The following is a 20330-nucleotide window of genomic DNA, read 5'->3' as shown; positions in this document are numbered from 1 at the left end:
GTAGAGAGCTCGTTTCTCCGGTATGTGCGAGATGGCGCCACGGGTACCACTGCTGCGAGGCCTTTTGGTTTTGGTTGCTATGAGAACTCGGGCCACTAGCAACGGCGTACGGCGTCGTTGTTGCTAGTGGCCCGAGTGTGTTTCTCGTTGGCGGTGGATGGGCTTTCGGCATGGTATGCTCGGCCTTACGAGTTGAAATCTGCATGCCCCGCGTCATGACGTTACGCACACATCTAGGATCACTTATAATGCGGCGAATAACCGCTCTTTTGATATTTTGTTCGTAAAATTTGTTGTCGTGACGCGGAGCGATCGATACGTTAAAATGAAACTCGCGAAAAGGTGGCACTTCCGTATCGCGCTTCGACACGCGTAGAAGCGTTGAAATTTTCGGTCACTCGACTTTTGCACCTCCCCAAACAGCACAGAAACATGAGGCCGCTCCTGGCGGTGCTGAGCTGCGTTTCGAAGGCCACATGGCGTGCGTACGGTAGCCTTGAGGAGGACGGTGCACTGCGCTAAGTGGCGCGCAATATCGTCTTTCTCGGCCTGGCGTCGGAAAAGGTTCCCCGCACCGGTGCGCCGGTCTGTGTCTAGGAGTGTGTTTGGGGCGAGGGAGGTGTAGGAGTACTGCGGCGAGTGGCACGGTTTCAAAGTATTTTCTTTTATGAGTACCTTGAACAACGTAGCATCGATCGGCGGGGTCCCTGTTCGTCGTGCGCTCTGGGTGCTAGCATCGGATCACAACGGCGCATTTCGTGCTAGTTGATCTTCCGCGGCCGATTGTAGCGCTGATATTTTACACTACTGACCTATGTAACGTCTGATCAAGTAAAAAGTAACAAATTGCGTCTTTTTCAATGCCGGTATGCTATGCGGAAGTTTTGGCTGACAAGGATAGATTTGCTCCCAAGTGCAGGTATGAAAACAATTAGTAAAACTCATGCACGTGCTAAAGGTTTTTAAAATGTGCGCTGAGTAGTACAGCTGCACTGCAACAGAATATTTTTTTTTAATATGTGGCTCTTCTGCAGCACATTTAAAACGACCGTCGTGAAAACCCAGCTTGAGGCCCTTCCAGCTCATCAAGTGCATTTGTTTGCATAAAACCTCTGAGCACGATGTGCATGTGCAACCTTTGCAGATCACAGTATTACTCAAAGCCATGTGTAACAAGTGACATCTTGGGATAGCGCTGCAGAGCTAATATGGGCTATTTGATTCATGCGTCTTCATCACAAGCAGTGCACACCCAACGTAATTATTTTTCTCCTACTTCCAAGCATGGTAACCTTTTTTCTGCTGGCTATAGTCTAACAAATGTGACGAACTTAATGTGGAAAGTCTTGGTCTTTGCAATGCATTGGTTGTTTACTATCTTCAATTGTCAAAGTAATATGCATTAACAGCACAAATGCATTTTATTCAAAAACATTTGTTAAGGCTGCCTCGACCATCATAAGGAGCCACTCAACACATATGGAGTGTATTGCTCCAATAGCAGTATGCCACTATAAACACTGGTACCCCACACTGAAAGGAGAACAAATGTTTCGGGTAAAAAAGTGAATGTAAGTATGAATGTTAATTGTTGCCTGTCATCTGCAGATATTCTGGTCCTGCAGCAAAGTGAGTTCATTCATAAGAGAGGCCTAAAGACATTTCATAATTTGAAGAACGAAACTTGCTACCACCTGCAAACACAGCATGCCCTGCTGCTAACTCAGTTTAAAAATCTAGACCATGCATGTTTCATGCAGAGCAGACATAAATAAGCACTAAAGCTAAATATGCTGTGTACAATCATGCTATGAAACCAAATGATAGTGCAAAGTGAAAAGTACAGGGTCAATCACACTTAGAGGGAACACAGCTCTGCATGGCCACGTGCCTGCGGAGTTCCATTGCATCTAACCTGTTCATGAATCAATGCAGAGTGGCGCACGAGAAGAGGGACCTCGACGTGGTGCTTCGTGTTATCTGCCTTTTGCATGGGTTTGCTACCGGCTTGGTTGCAATGATGCTCCACGTGTGCGCAGCCACACGGAGCCATGTTCACGCTAAGTGCGACTGACCCTGTACCGAAAAAAGGGCTCAGAAAGCATGTACATAAATGCATTACTCCACATGAAAATGGGGGGGAGGGGGCACATCCTCTACTTTGAAAAAATAAATCTTGCTGCCACCTGTCAACACAGGATTCCCTGCTCCTTATGCAAGAGACAGAAACCAAGCCCATGTATACAGAGAAAGGGAACAAATTAGCACTGTGATGAAATATGTGCAAGAGTGCAGACATGATCAAAGCAATAAAGTGCACGTGTCTGGCTATTTTCACCTTAATTGCTCGCAATGCTGCACAAGACTGCTAAAAAGAGCCAAATGCTTCTTCACTGGCTGTGGTGGTGCAGAGACTTGAGCATTCAGCTGCTTAGCATGAGTTGCAAGTGCTATCTCAGCTGTAGCATTCACATTTCATTGGCAACAAAAAGAAAAAAAACGCAGCTTTGGAACATGAACTCTACAAAAAAAGACTAATCATTAATAATATCAGCTTATACATCTGCGCATAGATCAATTCATGCATGATCGCAATTAGTCATGGTAGAGAGTGGGCAGGCAGATGGGCGTCTTGACAGCACAAAGTGAACAAGGGATGCTGTAGCCTCAGGGTCCTTGCCAATGCCAATGTTTAGACAAGAGGACTTGTCTTCACGCACATGAACACAAGTCCTCTTGTCTGAACATTGGCATTGGCAAGAACCCTGAGGATCTTTCCTCCTCTGTACACTTTGTGATGATCACAGTCATGGCATGCTAGCTGAAAATAATGTATGAGTGTTCTTCAAGCATTCTCCAGCACAACATGCAAAGCACACAAGCAAACATACAAAGAAAACAGTATATCTGTAATGTAATACCAATGTGTGCAAATTACATAAGATACCCTTCTTCAGGTTTCAATGAAGAACGTGAATAATTTGAAGACAGACGATGAAGAATTTATTTTAAAAAACTTACAATGGAATCAGCCTGGAGATTTATGCAAAATATACTTGTACAATTCTTTAACAGCTGAGTAAGCTTCATGAAAATTTTCGATAAACAGTTGCTATCCAGTTTTTACTCTCGTGCAATGTACTACTCTAACAGCCACAATCGCTGCCCCTATCTATCATTGTTCAGTCAGTATCTGGCATGAGGAAAGCAGAACATTATACAAGGCATGATACACGTATGTGCATCGCGATGTTCCGTACTGCACTCAACACGCAGATTTCTTACTAATAGCCTTCTTAATGCTGCGCTTAATGGCACACTTGGTGCATGCATTCTGCACTTCAGTTTGGTGTCAAGCTTGTCTCTCACCAACAGCGTAAGTAATGCACCACTTGTAAGTCGGACTAGATGCGATGACGCTAAGGATGCATGGTGTCGGCCCACTACTTTCGACAGAGCTTACTTTTTAGGAAAATGCACAAGTGACGTTGCACAGCACGTGTCGCTTGGAACAAGCAGACGAATCGATGAAATGCTCATTTGAGAAACTGAAAAGTAGGCTACACGACCCGCAGCGTGAAACACTAAAGCTAACTTATGACACTCCACTGCCAAATCTCTGCCATCTCAAAACATGCTGACGACGCAGCGAACGCAACAACGCACCACACAGTCAGAAGTTTCTCTTTCGAGCAACACGGCACTACCCGAGCCGCGCGCGACCCATGCCCCAAAGCTTGGTGGAGAAAGAAGAAAGCGAGGAGAGAGAAAAACGGAAGAGGAGAGACAGGCCAACTTCCGGTTGCGAGGCGGCTTCACAAAAAGCGACGTCAGGGCCTATCCTTGGTTTTTTCCTTCCTCGAAGTGGTTCGCTGTCGCTGTAGACGATGGGAATTTCCAAATAATTTTGACCGAATCAGGCAAGTACCCCACCTAATTGGAGTATAAAACAAAACTGACCACCAGATGCAACCTCTGTGTGAAATTTGAGCCCAAACAAACGTGCAGTTAGGCCGAGGGAATTTTTTTTTTTCGATTTTCTCTGATTTACGCAACAGTCGGTATAAGTGTCGGTGCTAGGCATGGTGTGTGAAGTTAAGGCATTTGGCTTCATTTTTGATGGACCCCACAAGAAAGCAAGCGTGAGGACCATATAAAACGTACTTGAGTCCAAGTTCTCAGCGTTGCGTGCCGAGAACGATGGCCCTGAGACAGCAGCGGGGGAAACCCTGAAAGCTCTAACTTTGTAAGTATGATTTGCACATGCACATATTCTGCGTGGCCGTGTGCTTCATTTTCGCCAGCTGGAATAACAAAAAAAAATCTTTACAGTGAGGATCTGGCTCGCACGCATCACATGGCTTGCCGGAACGAGGGGACAGCTTATTGAAATCTCCGAAGGAGCAAACGGAATCTCATGAAGAGTTATGAAGTTGTGTGCCGATCTGTTCACTTTTCTTCAATTCGTTTCTGTGACGCATGCAGATGGCACCCGCAGACAACTCGGCGGGTGAGGATACGCAGACGCAAGCCTTGGCAAGCATTGTAGTAAGCATACCTAGAGTATTTTAGTTGTATAGTTGCGCAGCAGTTAAAATTTACAATGGCCATGAATAGCATTATTATTCATTACCATATATGTGAATACTGATCGCACCCGGAATGGGAAGGCTCGATGCTCTTGCCGAATTTCTGACCCAGCACTCGCCGGTGGTTGGCTGCAAAGCACACCCCGAGAGTAGCCCGCTTGCTATTTTGGTCATTATCACCTACCGTGCTGGTCGTGAACATTAATCTAAAGCGAATTTGAAAGATCACAGAGAATAATAGTTTACGCCAATTGCATCAGAAATTTAGCTAGTCATCCACAGGCTGCCCGTGGCTCCTTAAGATCTCGAGCTCACTTTTTGGTCTTTATTTTTAGCCATGGGTACTCTGAGTAGATCGAGTGCGCTTAGAATTCTGTGGCACAATGTTTGTGCTCTTTTTATGAGTCTTATATATTGAAAAGCTGGGTGTTATTTGGCTTACATGAAGGAAGAATACTGAGATATATCCCTGCTTGCAGTTCCTTGCACCAAAGTTGTGATGCAAGGAACGTGACAGTTTGACAGTGAAGTTTTTGTTGACATTTCTAACACGCACTGCATTGCAGCTGAGCACCTTTTTAAAGAGCACCTACAGAGCACCTACAGAGCTACAGAGCACCTTTTTTAAAGACCTGCTGTGGGAGGCGAAAGATATTTACAGTTTTCATGGCAAAATGTTAGTTTCCTTAAGTTAGCCAGATGTAAGTGGCAGGAAAAAGAATGTCTCTCGCACACAGTAGACATCATGATGTTTGCATTAGCAATGGTCCAAAACAGCCACTGCTGAGAGATGGGCCAGATGACAACCCAGCATATATATAAACACAGGCAGCAGCAATTCCCTGTAAGCAGCGCTGAATGTTTCTGTGGTCTGCAGTACATTTGTCTTGTGCTTTGAGATTCCTTTATGCCCTGCTATATACTGTGCTTCTCTCTTGCACAGGGCGGACATCATGATGGGCATGAGAGGAACTGTCCAAAACAGCCACCACCGAGAGGAGGAGGAGACGGTCCGGATGACAACCTAGCATACATACATGAGCAGCAGTTCTCTGTAAGCAGTGCAGAATGTTCCTGTGGTCTGCAATACATTTATGTTCTGCTTTGAAAATATTTTGTACCCTGCTAAATACTGTGCTTTAATTTCCAGGAATCTCTGGATGAAAGGGAGCTGCCAACAACATGTCCAGATGTCTCTAACGATCATTTTGATGATTCAAGTATGCAAGAGCCATCTGATGCATTGCCTGCCTCAAGTGTGGAAGTGGAGGACTCACCAAATCAGGAACTTTTGGAGCTCTTTAGCAACTCAGTTACTGAAAAAATTGCAACGTCAAAAGGAGACATTTCTTTTCATTCGAAAGCATTCACAATGCCTTAACTTAACATTAAATGGACTAGTAAATCTCATTGAGTTAGTTCATTGCATGTTTAATAAGCCAATTTTGCCCACTGTGTGCCCTATGTGCTGCAAGGAATGGCAAGTTTCTGAGGCACCTTTTTTTGTAAGGTTGGATGTTGTTCCTCAGCTCAGAAAAGTATTGAAAGATAGAAAGTTTCTTGACCACACTCAGCCCCTGCCACACATTGACCACATATCTGATATTTCTGATGGAGAAATGTATCGCGACTTTGTTGATGCAACTGCTGATGCTGGCTATAGGATCAGCTTTACATTGAATGCGGATAGTGCCCCATTATTTAAATCGAGTAACACTTCAATCTGGCCTATTCAGCTAATAGTCAATGAGGTTCCAGCTGTAGAAAGAATGAAAAAGCTTGTTTTAGCTGCTTTGTGGTTTAATAAGGACAAACCATGCATGCAGATGTTCCAAAATATTTTTGTTCAGGATATGAACCTCTCCATGAATGGCTTCTTAATGAATTACAGAGGTCAATCAACTTTTCCGTGCATTCTACATTTGTTGTTCTGTTGATTCTGTGGCAAGATACCAATGCAGGGTGTGACACAGTTTAATGGATATTATGGCTGTAACTGGTGCCTGCAGAAAGGTGAGCAAGTTGGAAGGGCAATAAATATCCAGCTGCAATTAATGCTCCAGAATGGACAGAAGAACAAATGATAGAAGATATGAAAACTTCCATTGAAAAAGGAAAATATGTGAATGGAGTGAAAACTGTTTCCCCACTCATCAATCTGCAACACTTTCATATAGTCTGGAGCTTTGTTCCAGACTGTATGTACTATGTTCTTTTGGGGGTGGGGAAACAGTTTCTAGAAATGTGGCTCATCTATACCACATAGCCTGTGAGCAGCAACTCAATAATAAAATAAAACTAATAGTGCCTCCAAAAGTGGTACGACGACTGCCAAGGGCAATTCGGGAGAGAAGGTGGTGGAAGGCCAAGGAGCGGGAAAACTGGATTTTGTTCTACAGTTTGCCAGTCCTAGAAGGAATTCTGGAGAACAAATACTTGCATCATTGGGGATATCTTGTTGGGGCCATCCATATTTTGTTACTGGAAAAAGTGTCACTTCCACAGCTCGACGTTGCTGAAATGCACCTAGTAACTTTCCATGGCTACGCACAGCATTTGTATGGCAAGGAGTGCATGACTTACAATATGCATTTTCTTCACCTGACAAAGAGTGTGCAACAGTGGGGTCCTCTTTGGGCTCATTCAGCATTCCCTTTCGAGTCTGGGAATGGCACCCTAAAGGATGCTGTAAAAGCTGCCAATGGCATTCCTCACCAGATATGCCGTGTGCTCATTAAATCTGCACTTTACAGTTGAGAGCAATTAGGAGCATTTGTCTTCAGTGCAGCTGTAGGTAGTGGTAGTGAATTTTGTTCCTTTTTCTTGTCCCTTAACTATACAGTCAGCCAGCGGATATTGTTTTAGATGGTGCCTCAGAGCCATGCACAGCTGCTTGTAGTCCCTGTTATTGTGTCGCATAGATGGTGATGACTTCCGAGCTGGTATAAAAATAGCACAAAACTTCCTGAGAGGAACCAGTCAAAGATCAATAGCTGCAAGTGCACTTAATGCATATCCCTCATTTAGAAAATGTGATTTACTGCATTCTGCAGGCTCGGCCAGCACTGGGAGTGCATTGAGCATGTGACCAAGGGAGTGACACTCTCATAGAGCCAATGGGGACTTTTTTTTTGAAGGCAATGGTGGCGGCACCTGGGAGAGGCTGTAAACACATGGATTGCTCAAAACTCCCCGAGCCAAGCCAATCAAGCCAACAAGTCAATCCAGAAATCCAATATGGCGGCGCGCATTCAGGTGGCTGGTTGCGGCCGGTTGCTCGCGCGTTCCTGGTGCTGGCGGCCGCTAGCTCGATCCAAGCTTTGTAAATACTGGTGGTTAACTGCTCCCGCGCTGCATTCACGCTTGATTTCCTAAGTACTTACGGAATCTGCTCACTCGCTTTTGTATTTTGATGTGTCTGTTGATGTTGCATGGTGGCGAGCGGCGCGACTGCTTAGCAGCTGCGCTCGCTCGAGCACGAAAAGTGTAAATGGTTTTGTACAAAGAGCAATTTATTAAAAGAACATCAGCAGTGACAATCGATGTTCAAAAAGTGATTTCAGGCATCAGTGGCATTGCAATATCAGTGACAGGCATCCTAAAAATCAAAATTAAAAAATGCCATTATGTAAACCTAGTAGACATGAGCGCATAGAGAATATATAGAGGATAAAAAAAAGTATCAAGGTAGGTACAGTATACATAACCAAATGCTACATGAATGAATATAAGTGTGTACACAACTTTGTAAGAGATTCAGGTGAATAGCAGGGAAGTAAAACATCTGACATGTATTGAAATGCATCAGTCTGTCGCTATGAATAAACACATGCAGAGAAAGGCAAAAAATTTTCAACCTTTCACTCGAACAGAAGAAATCACAGTGCATTGGGCTGGGGACAACATAATGTGCTGCAGTGCTAGTGCTTAGTATAAAGACTCCAAGAAAAGCTCACTGTGTGACTCGGCTAACATTGGGCATGTTTAGCTAACTTTTGCAGATGAGTTACAGGCTGGCATGCTGTACAGAGTAGCTCATCTTCCATTCCTTATTTCGGTTACTTGTTTTTTGTTGGTGCCAAGGGTAGGAAGTTGCAACCAAGGCAGGTTGAGAGTCATGTGCAGAGAAGACTTTGAAAATCCACAGAACAATTGTGGCCATGGCTGGAAAGGTCATTAATTCAGTTTGCCGTGACGATACACTGGGGGGTAACCGAAAGTAAGCATCCATATAAATAGGTCGTTAGAGAAAAGAAAACAACACACAGACTGTATAACAAACCGGCAATTCTTCTCCGTTGCAATATATTGCATCCACCACAGTGTCAAGTTAATTTATTACTGAGTGGTAAATTGCAAGTGGTTCGTGTACTGTACAGTATCAGCACACATTTAGGGACGCCATATAGTTCAATATATTCTGCCGGCCACTGCTACTGCGTCCCTCATAGCTCATGTATTGCTTTAGGAAGTGAAACCTCAAATGTTATAACTCCTGAAAAAAAAAAACGCACAGCAAATGTGAATAGCAGTGCAGCATAGTTCGAGCACACTCCTATTGGACATCAGCACATATGTCAACCAATTTGCATCTTATGCATATACCCCTCTTAATTGCTACAGAGTTGAGCATCTTGCCAGTGGGTTCTAGCCATCAGTAAATTTTCCAGCTGCACAACCGAGTGCAAGCCATGACCAGGGGTTGCCAAATAATATACCACAAACCCCTCGGGTCTGCACAGCACCTTTGGTTTTTGTGGGCACCTGTGTCTACATATGCCTTGACATTACGCATGACGTGTTTCACAATTTTAATTTTGCACAAATCATGGTGCAACTGTTCATAGAGACTATTTTTAGCATACATCCAGTCATTATTAACTGATTTCTGGCATTTCTTAAGGGGCTCTGTGACTGCGTGCTTGTCGCACAGGAAGGGAAAGAAGCTGAAACACACGGGTTTTCCGCGGCACCCTGTGTAAGCTGTTGCCATTCGGCATTATTGAGGAAATTGCAAACCACTGGTCATAGCAATGTTCAAACTAACAAGGCACACAACCCCTCCAGAAAGCAAACTTGTACTTTCCAAAGGAAGTAATGCAGCAGGAGGAAAAGCAGTCGATATAGTATATGGGCAATCGGAGCAGGACTGTGGATAAACAGGCACATAAACACTTATATACATTAAAAAAAGTAAAAAAGAAGTTCAAGAGAGGGCACATTAAATAACCTGGTGCTTGGCTGCTGACCCGAAAGACGCGGGTTCAGTCCTGGCCGCGGCAGTCGAATTTCGATGGAGGCGAACTGCTAGAGGCCTGTGTAGTGTGCGATGTCAGTGCACACTAATGAACCCCAGGTGGTCGAAATTTCTGAAGCCCTTCACTACGCCATTTCTCATACATAGCTTGAGTCGCTTTGGGACGTTAAACTCCAATAAACCATACCAAACCAAAAAACAAATATAATAATCCTAACCTAACTCAGTGCACCATTAATTTAGCCAGCTAATTTACACTTTCTTCTGGCAGGAGCACTCTCTTTTGTTTTTGTTATTGTGTTCCTGGTTACGAATGAAAGGTGGCAATGTAGCCTTGTGTGGGAGAATAATTGAAGAAATTTCATTCTGCAGCCTAGTGAACAGAAAATGGTTTCCTAGCTTGGCATCCTTTCAACAAGAGTCGTGCACACATTCGATAAATGGGCACAGTACAAGATTTCTTTTCTGAAGGCTGAATCCAATTCCTTTATATAATTTAGACATTCTTCAGATGTTGTGGCTACTGACCTGAAAAGGTGCTCAGGAACACCATTCTCCTTGAGTAGTGCAAAGAACTGGTGGCGCCCATGGAGAGAGCCACCGTCTGCTGCAAGGAGTGTTCTCTCACATGTGCAGTCTGTAGTCCTCTGGTCAAGAAAGCTCTTCACAAGAGTGCCAGTAACATGGTATACAACATTTTCATATACTATGTCAGAGGCATCTTGTGAAGACGCTGGCACGTCAGATGAATCTGAGCCTTGCTGCCTGCTGTGGCTTGTGGTCGGAGTGCTGCTTGATGACAATAATGCAGAAACACCCCCAAATTGGTGAGGAACGCATTTGTTGTCACTTCGCAGTTTCCTTGAGATAGTTTGAAGAGTTGGCCAATCCAAATATGTTTTAGAGCAGCCACGAATTGGTACACATTATGTGTCTCATTGCAGCCCCATGTTTTTGACGAACTGTTGCAAAAAAATTTTCCAAGGGATCTTGCTGCAATCGACGAGTGAAAAGATGAGTGAAATCGAAATCTTCTTTTAGATCTGAACACAGCAGAAGCAAGGCTGTGGTTGTGATCTGCCAACCTTTGATGGTGTGTGGTTGCTTGTCCAGAGGACTACCAAAATGCCACTGGGCGATCCAATCTATGCATGACTCAAGAAAGACATGATGCTCCGAGCCCTAAGCCATTGCGTACCATAACTTGTCGTCCTGCTTTTTCAGGCCCAAGCTATTCAGGCAGTCAGAAAGCTTATCCATCCTTTCTGCAAGCTCTGCTCTAAATTTGGCATCTACAGGAAGCTCCTGAATGGCGATGAGAGTGAAGAGTGCCACAGACACAGATTCACTGAACACTTGTGTGGCATACTTGACTCTCATGTCAGTAAAGGGCATCCTGTAGATGTGTCGTTCTTTTGGTTTTTTTGCCAATCTCCTTTTGAGATGTTCAGTTGGTGTGTTAGAGGCTTGATCTATGCTACGAGTTTTTTGGTAAAGTGTTTTGATATATGTCCAGTCAACAACCTCAGAGTAAGTGAGGGGTGTCAAACATGAAGTATATTTTATGGTTGTTGACAATGAAATATGGCTCACGGATAGAATGGATCAGCATTTTTGACAGGCTGACATTGTTCGACCCTTGATCACAGATGACCGCTTTCACCAGAAAACCTTTTCTTTCAAGCTGCTGAATTAAATCTAATAGCAACTTGCACATTGGAAGTTGCATTGTGGGATGCTGCAAAAGCTACTGGCTGCATCCAACTTCTTGATATGCCAGACACCGCCAGAACAAGAGCTGTGTTTGCCACAAGAGAAGTCCTGGTACTCCCATCATCTGTGCAGCCAATTACAATGTCTTTGGATTGATCATACATCAAATTTTTTATTTCATCGAATAAAAGACAGCATGTTTTGTCTTGTAGTGGGCAATATTGTGTGATTGATTCTATTGCATCCATGGCACCTGGAATGATACCAGGTGTCATTGGGATGTCTGCCAGCCAGTGTCTCAGCGTCCTTACATGTGGCAAATGCAGCATTTCTCTGAGGAATCGGTAAGCTTTTGGAGAATGAAAGAACAAATTGAGAGTGAATTGCTTCATTTACCTTGACCAAAGCTTTTTGGATTTTGGAAAAGAATAGAGCCTGATTTGAGCTTTAACCAATTCAAAAAGGTCTTGTGACAAATGCGGTTCAAGCTTCTTCAAAGCCTCCTGCTGCATTACTCGGCTTGATTGGTGCCTTTTTCTGATCCTGCCCAGTGCTTTTCGGTACCTGTTGCTTCGAGAATGCAATTTCTTGAAGCGCCTTTTCGTGTGAGGGCTGTACGCACGTGTTCGTTTTTTACGTCTGCTTTTCGGTATTTCCGGCGCTGGCGTCACCACTGGCCGTGCAGTGCTGTCCTCTATGGCACTACTGAGGCCGCTAGGACCAGCTTCAGCTGAAAAAAATTATAAAAGAAAGCAAAGAATTATTTTTTGTCAGCCTCATAGAGGAACCTATATCCCATACAAAATCACAATTAGGGTGTAGTCACAGGGCTATTAATTGCCCACCACACAGTGCCATGTCGTTTTTTGTGTGAAATTATGAATGCAGTCGTGCCCCATTAATATGACCGCTCTGATATAGACAGCTTTACTGGTGACCAAACTTTTTCAATGCATTTACGTGTCGCTTTATGGAAACTCACAGCACAGACAACAGACAGGTTAAAAATGCATGGAGCCCATTGGTATCCATGTGTTTTTGTTCCTTTAATATGGACAGCAATGAGAACAAAGTCCTGAATGCCTCTACCTGTTGTTCTACCACTTATAATTTAAGTGCATAAACCCGGCAGAAGGCAGTGAATGAGGAAATGTTGTTGTAATGGCCTTTCTATGTGTCCATGGTTTCATGCTTCACAGTGGCTAGGTGTCCGGTTAACACGCCTTACCATTTGCTGCATTGCACGAGTGCCTGTGAAAACAAAATTCTGTATGCTGCATTGAAAACCACATTCAGCTGCTCTCAGGTGAGTGAGCACAGGGTCCTTGGTATCTGAACAGTTGCAGTAGCAGATACTTCAACAACGCCAAGAAGCACTATCATGTGTCTCAAACACTACTGTGATATCAAAACATTCTTCAAAATATACCACACAATTTTCGGGATAATAGCGACCAGAATAATGCTCCTCAAGCTGCTAAGATTGCCCAATACTCACTTTATGGTCCACTACTATGCATACAAGCGGTCTGCAATCATTAAATGTTTTTTCTGTAAAGATATTTTCTTTCGTTTTTCTTCATGATTCGTTATTACGAGAGGCCCACTTTATGGAAACCTTTCGACGAAACCAAAGTGTCTCTATTAACGAGGCATGACTTATACTGTTCTTGAGAGAGAAATGACCCTTCATAGGGTAATTTTATCCTTTAATGGTGTGAGAATTTTCCTGTCAAAGGACCACAAATTCCCAACCACAGAAAATACAGTTGGCAAAAAACTCAAACTCAGAACATGCAAATTTTCATGAAATAATGAAAGAAACCAACAGCCCTTACAAAGTAATGGCTTTCCTATTAACAGTTGTCTGAGGGAGTTCTTGAGGATACATTGGCGCATTATATTTCCTAGTGTATCTCGTTCAGCTGTTGTGCCATCATTTACATGCACCACATCAAGTCTACAGGCGCCATGTGTAGTGCAGGCTGTGGAGGGCCAAGCCGCACCCACCTTCTGCGTAGGCTGCTTTTATCTTCCGCTTGGAAGTGCTCTATCCAGTGCAAGTGTTTGGAGGCAATCCAACTGGCTACACGTCACCTGTTTCCATTCACTGCTGCACTCTGCTTTCCCTTCTTGATCTATCCTCGTCTGGCTGGGTATAGGTGAGTGCTAGCAAAATGCAGAGAAGGACACACACGCAGGATGAAGCACTCATATGTTTGTCCCTCTGTATTTTTGCTGGCGCTTCCTAATACCCTCAAGGATGTATTTCCAACTAGCCCCAGTAGTAGCTCTTTCGCTTACCACGATATGTATGCTGCCCTGATGCATTTTCCTCGTACCATACACCAGAAAGGTGAGACGAGTCACATTCATGTAAACACTGCTATGATACAATTGACAGCACGAGTGCTCTATACATGTTGTTCTATCAGTAAATTAAGAACTTTGAGAACAAAGCCACTAAATGTAGGCTTGTAACTGCATGTTTTGTTTTGACAACATTACACAACTTGGGTATTTACCCAACAGTGCCTTAAAAATGTGTACATTTTTATGGAATACTTGAGTTAGGCAAATGGAAAAATCCAGGAATATATACATATTTTTTGGCAGTCAAGCACTACTTACCCACTATTATGGGCCCGTCGATGCCCACCATGAAACTATCAAGGTTACTGGTCCATAGTTCTCAATGTAGATGGGAGGTTGTATTTTGCAATAAATTCTCATGTTTTCTTGGAGAACCTACCATAATCAGTTGATTCCAGTGGTGCTGGTGTGGGCACTCTGATGGTCATGGTTTGGGTAGCACCTGTCAAAGAAATAAAAACTCAGTGGCCCAGGTATTTTACTGCTCAGGTTCACTTTCTTAGGCTAGATTTGAAGCATATATCTGAATGATGAGCAACAAACTAGTGAAGCAAGTTTCACGACGTCTGCCTGAGAAGGGTATTCAATGTGTTTATTGAGCTGAACGAAAAAGTGACATATTATAAAATGCTCTACAGAAAATAGAGATGTCCACCACGTAAACAATGCCTTCAAACATAGTCTCACAGAAAAAGATACGAAATACTGCTTGGTAAGCATAAAGTTAAAACTTATTTCTTCTCTTTCAAATGAATTTCTGGCGTTCGAAGTGGTAGTATAGCACGATGTGTGACGCAGCTAATTATTGAACACCCACGACGTTACTGTGAACTGATACAACTGCATAGTGTTAAGCTATGTGCAATGCTGTAGCAATAGTGTTGCAGTTAACTTATCAATTTTCGTAGTAGATTATCACTGCTGTAACAGTTCACTATACACATCTTCATTGCCAGGGAGAGGAGGGGTAGTAGTCGCAGCAGCAGTAAACTGCGGGGCACCGGTAGTGTGCTGGTAGCATGCTGCAATTAAAGCACTACTCAGTTTCTCCCAATTTAAACCAATCAATCAGTAAAGTAATATAGCATACGCGTATTTTGATGTGTGAAGACACAGCTCTCAGTACCTTATGCGAGGATTGCGCATGTTATAAATCTTCACTAAGAAATAATGCTCCATTACAGTACTAGCCTCAAACAAATGGAAATTTCTTCACCTCACCTCACTTAGTGCACTTACCTGTGCCATGGACGGTGGAATCTGCACCAACGATTGTCCCTGACGCATATATTGGTGGCATAGGACAGTAGTCTGAAATAGAGGTGCCACAAAGTTACTTCCAAGGAAAACAAACCAACTAGTGTAGTCAATGCGTAGGGATGCTTTCCTATGTAAGAATGCAGGAAGACTTGCCATGGGCAAGCAAGATTTCCACTGGTGCAGCAGTGGACTGCAATACTGCAGCAGAACCAATACCTGTGTGAAGAAGGAAAAAAAAAGATAGTCGGTCAAGCTCTGCATAGCAGCAGCTTCTGCTCAATACACAGTCTAGCAGTGGTGTTCTATTCGCAACGGTTTATCTTCCTCTTTATTTGTCTGATCCTAAATTGAGCTTAAAGCGGTTTTGCAAGTTTGTAAGAAGTTCAATTATAATTAGAGAGTAATTACTCATTGGCATCCACACAAGCGCAGCCAACAGCTACAGAGGAAAGCTATACAGCTTTCTCAGAAACTTCGTAGTAAAACAAAAATTCATCCTGGTCCGGGGTTCGAACCCGGGACCACCGCTTCACCGGAGTAGTCGCTCTACCAACTGAGCTAACTGGGGCGGCAAGCTTATGGTAGGGCGAGAGTGAATTGATCAATAACTCGAAGTGGGAACAGTGTTGGTCAAATGTTTAGGGGAATCCCCCAAGGTGCAGTAAATTTGTAATAAGGGAGTAATTACAGGCTGCGCTTGTGTGGATTCTAAAGAGTAATTACTGAGATCGACATTCCTGAAAAGAAAATCTAGCCCCCAGTGTGAATTCAACTCAAGCAGCCAACACAGCGATGCCAACACGCCCAGCCAGAGATGCGGCATGTGGTTCAGCTAAAAAACAAGAGAAATTGTCTCCCACTCCACCTCTCGACAAAAATTCACAGCCTTTACCTCCCTTGCCACGCGATGACTACAAGATTGTCTTTAGGCCAACAGGTGACGGTTTTGATGCCACGGCATTATCAGAGCATGAGCTTAGGGCAGCCATACTGAACGGCAGCACGGTACCAGTCGCGGCTGTGGCGACACCCAGCAAGGAACGCGCTCTTCAATACGTCAAACTAAAATCCATCACTGTGCGGGGTCCCTACTCAAGGTGGCAGTGTCAACCTACATTACCCCCCCCCCTGACACTGCAATCCAGTGAATCATACACAAGGCCTACGGGAATGAGTCTCCAACGGAAATCTTTGAAGAACTAAGAAGAGCAAATCCACTCCTTCCCATAGTGAAGGCACGTTCTCTAGGAAAGACGTGAACATCCCTTCTATTCCACTTTGCGGCGGACAGGCTGCCACAATCCATCAGGTACCTCGGAGTCCTACACGCGGTTTATCCCTTCCATCCGAAAGTTGAATCATGCACGAACTCTCGCACAGTTGGACACAGGCGTGATGTGTGCCCAATGCCAGTCCAAGGTCATTGTCAGTGGTGCAGTGTTCACCATCCATCAGAGCAAGTCTGCACCCCAGTCTGCATCATATGTGGAGGCGACCACAGAACGGGAGACGCAAGATGCAGACATCGTTTCAAACGCACGACCAGACAAGCATCAGGATCCTTGTGGGCCAAGGAACAACCTTCAAGATCAAGCTAAGCTCCAAGGGCAGTGCCTCGACCACACGCTCCAGGTCCAACTCATTCCCCAGGCTGAAGGGTTCCAGATCCTCCAGCAGAAGTCCAACAAGAAGCAGAGACTCCAGCGGCTCATCCAGGGCTGGAACATCCAAACAGGTGAGCTGGGTGGACAGGGCCTCCCATCTTTCGCACGACTGGTCAGTCTCAAAAATCTCAAGAGCAAAAAATCATACACAACCTAATGGAAGAGAATCGAATCCTTAAGATGGCACAGATTCTTGCTGATTAAATAACCTTACGAGTCCCACCACCCCATCCATAACCCATAACTCACCTCCTCCTAATACAGACGAATCCAACCCAACAGATAAGTCTCAACAACTGGAGCAACTCTTTTCCCAATCAGACCTCGCTCCTCGTAAACGTCCCCTGGTTGATGAGGGAACAACAACTTCGGGAGATCGAGGAAAAAGCCAACAACACAGAACAAAAAGTTGAGTTGGGCTTCACTCAGGTCGCTGAACGATTTACTCACTTGGAGCAAAGTACTTGATGATATTGTCAAGAAACTTAGCAGCTCCCACTCTAACCCTCTAACCCTTCCTCCCAACCAGCATAGAGATGGCTACCTCTTCAACGCACGCCCCTCATCAAAATCCTTCCCTCCATATTTGGCAGTGGAACTGGAGAGGCCTAAAAAAGAAAAAGATAATCTTCTTTATATTCAGCAACTCAAATCCCACACATTACAGCAATCCAAGAACCTAACAAGACATATATAAGTTACCAGGATATCAAGCTATCCACCCCTCTCATGCATCACACCCATGAGTCACTACATTCATGCATCGCAACATCACTTACATCATTCATGACATGACAGACATGCTCCATTACTACCAGTACATTGAAATCCTCCCTCGCAAATCAGGCCAACCTACTTACTTTGTCCTGAACATCTATAGCCAACCGAAGAATAAACATCCACAGCTTCTCAGGGCCTTACAAAAAGCTCTTTCTGTCGCGGCGCACTCCCCACTAATTGTTGTCGGGGATTTTAACGCCTCGCACATGGACTGGGGATATAAATATACTCAACCCAAAGGGGAACATCTCTGGGAATTCATCCACCGAAATCACATGACTCTCTATACAGATCCCAATCAAGCAACTAGAATAGGCAACAGCGTAAGCAGAAACACCTGCCCAGACCTCACCCTTGGAAAACATCTAAAGCATGTGACCTGGACAAATGCAGGCCAAAACGTTCGAAGTGATCACTTTATTCTCTCACTCGCGTGTTACGCAAAAAAGCCTCACCCTGTCAGTCAAAATTAAACGCATAGTGGACTGGGGCCTTTTCAGGAAAAAGCGAGAGTCCACTGCCACTCAGAAAATAGAGGACTACTCCTCCTGGGTTATCCAATTAAACAAAGAAATTGAAGCTTCTACCAAGGAAGCAGCAACTACTCAGGAGTCGAATAAAGTAGAAAGCCGACTACAACATCTGTGGCAAGTTTTATGAGATTTATGCGCGTCTACTAACCGCGATGCGAGTGCAAGCCAGTGTGGTGTGTGTGTGTATGTGTGTGTGTAGACATCACCCGTGAAACTCGTTGTATTATGCCATCATCAGCCTTCATTCGCACTTTCCTTTTCCTCCTCTTCCCTTTCCCCTGTGTGGAGTAGCAGGCCAGGGCCATGTTACCACCGGCCGACCTCTCCACCTTTCCCTCATTAAAGTTCCTTTTTCTCTCTAACATCTACTTCCATACCATGTTCGGTTTCAGATCCCACCTTTCAACACAGGATGTCATGCTACAGATCAAGGAAGACATACTTGATCCTTCGACACTCTTGCATGCGAAAAGCCGCACAAGTGCACGCATTGTAGCAATGGCTTCAGCCAGAAGATTAATATGGTGAGGCACATTGCATCCACACGGGCAAGAGGTCATTCAAGTGCACTCATTCCAGCAAGATCTTCACAAGGACATATCACCTGTCAATTTACCTGCGCACCCACATGCAGTTCACCTCTGCACCCACACACACATTCACACATACGGCCAGGTATGTGAACAGTTGGTGACATGTGAGATGTATGATTGTTTTCGTCTGGCAAAAACACGATGACCATGAAGCATGAAATGCCGAGCAAAATTATACGGCCACATGATCGCATGTTCATTGTACATAGGTACATAAGTTAGGAACAATCACCACCCTGAGAATGAACAAGGACAAAAGATGACTGTGCACACACTACCAATTGTCTTGCTCGTCCTTGCTGCTTCGTAACGTTGCTATAAGTTTTTATAATACAGGGATGTCTCTGCACTCTTGTGCAAACCCAAGCTATATAGGTAGGTTCCCCATTATTGCCAGTTCAATTCCCTGACCGATACAAAAATAATCACTCCAGTTATCATTAGGAATGGCGTCTCCAAAGGCACCGGCTTGAATTTCGCATGCACAAAAACTTATGATGTTTGGAGTTTATTGAGCAGCACCCACCACTGGCTTATGCAGCTTCACCACTTTCCTAGAGCTACAGACAGCTTGCAAGCGCAAGCTGTGGCCAGAGTTGGCACATCTCTTGAACACTGTGGCCGTCTGGTGCCAGAATTGGTCAGTGAACATATCATATTGAAAAGTTTCTTCTCTGGTAATGCATCAAGCAGGATAAGAAAGTGAGGCCTTTGTAAGCATCAGAATACTTGCTTGTAAGGGCAGTGTTCAGATCCAGTTCCTTTCGTGATCCTGATTCATCACTGGTGTCCTCGTCCCTATGAGATCATCAGCGTTAATTCCTTTGTTCCTGGCTGATGTATTTTTGTTTCTACTGGTCTCTATAATCTTGTCACAGTTCTCTTTGTGTTTGTGGATAAAGTCTAAAAGAGCAAAGTGCATAAGTAGCAAGGACCGGAACATTCGGCAAGTGATGAGATACTATTACCTTTTTTGCACATTATATGCCCTTGTGCCATAGTCCATGAAAGGCAATAGTCTGTGGATAACTTTTGGCAAAGCCATCCCTTCTTTTCACTGCAGTGCAATGTGTTTGAGCGTGTGTCTTTATTTGTTGATATGTGCATTTGCACGTTTGCTTACAATTGTCAGTTTTGTTTTACGCTTGAGGTTTTAAGTGATGGTTTGCCAAATGCTTAGAAAATGGGTCTCTGATCCCACCTTATGTAACAAAAAGTATGTTCTGCCACGGCGCTCTTTGGAAAAGTGCAGCCCATGCATCATAACATGAATCATCATCATCAGTATTGTTTGCTTTAGCTACTTTGATTTGTTCAGTCTCCGTTGAAGTTTCCACATACTCCAAATAAATGATCTTTTACATTAGAGCAACAGTTTCTGCTAGCATCTCTCACTTTTTTGTTGCTGCAATGCACCTTAAAGTATTTATTTGTAAGGGGCAGTTTGTATGCATTGCCCCATACTTGCTTTCATTTTCATTATTTCACACTGGTAGTGCAAATCGGAGAGTGCGACATATTTTTGACATCTATTTCAAAATCAAATCCTGTGCCTCGCAATGTATTGA

At 44.0% G+C, this 20330-nt stretch overlaps 1 pseudogene across 1 annotated transcript; it reads left to right on the top strand.

The window, feature by feature from the left end:
* The first annotated feature begins 116 nt into the window (after window positions 1–116).
* On the top strand, window positions 117–11489 carry LOC149355892 (uncharacterized; annotated as a pseudogene). Its single transcript, XR_016291584.1, has 4 exons — window positions 117–173; window positions 4486–4548; window positions 5533–5643; window positions 5740–11489. The product of XR_016291584.1 is annotated as an uncharacterized LOC149355892 (transcript).
* The last annotated feature ends 8841 nt before the right edge of the window (window positions 11490–20330 follow it).

Source organism: Amblyomma mixtum, chromosome 3, assembly GCF_055824585.1.
Source record: "Amblyomma mixtum isolate Tamu chromosome 3, ASM5582458v1, whole genome shotgun sequence".
NCBI lineage: Eukaryota > Metazoa > Arthropoda > Arachnida > Ixodida > Ixodidae > Amblyomma > Amblyomma mixtum.
This window is presented reverse-complemented; position numbering and strand designations above follow the sequence as displayed.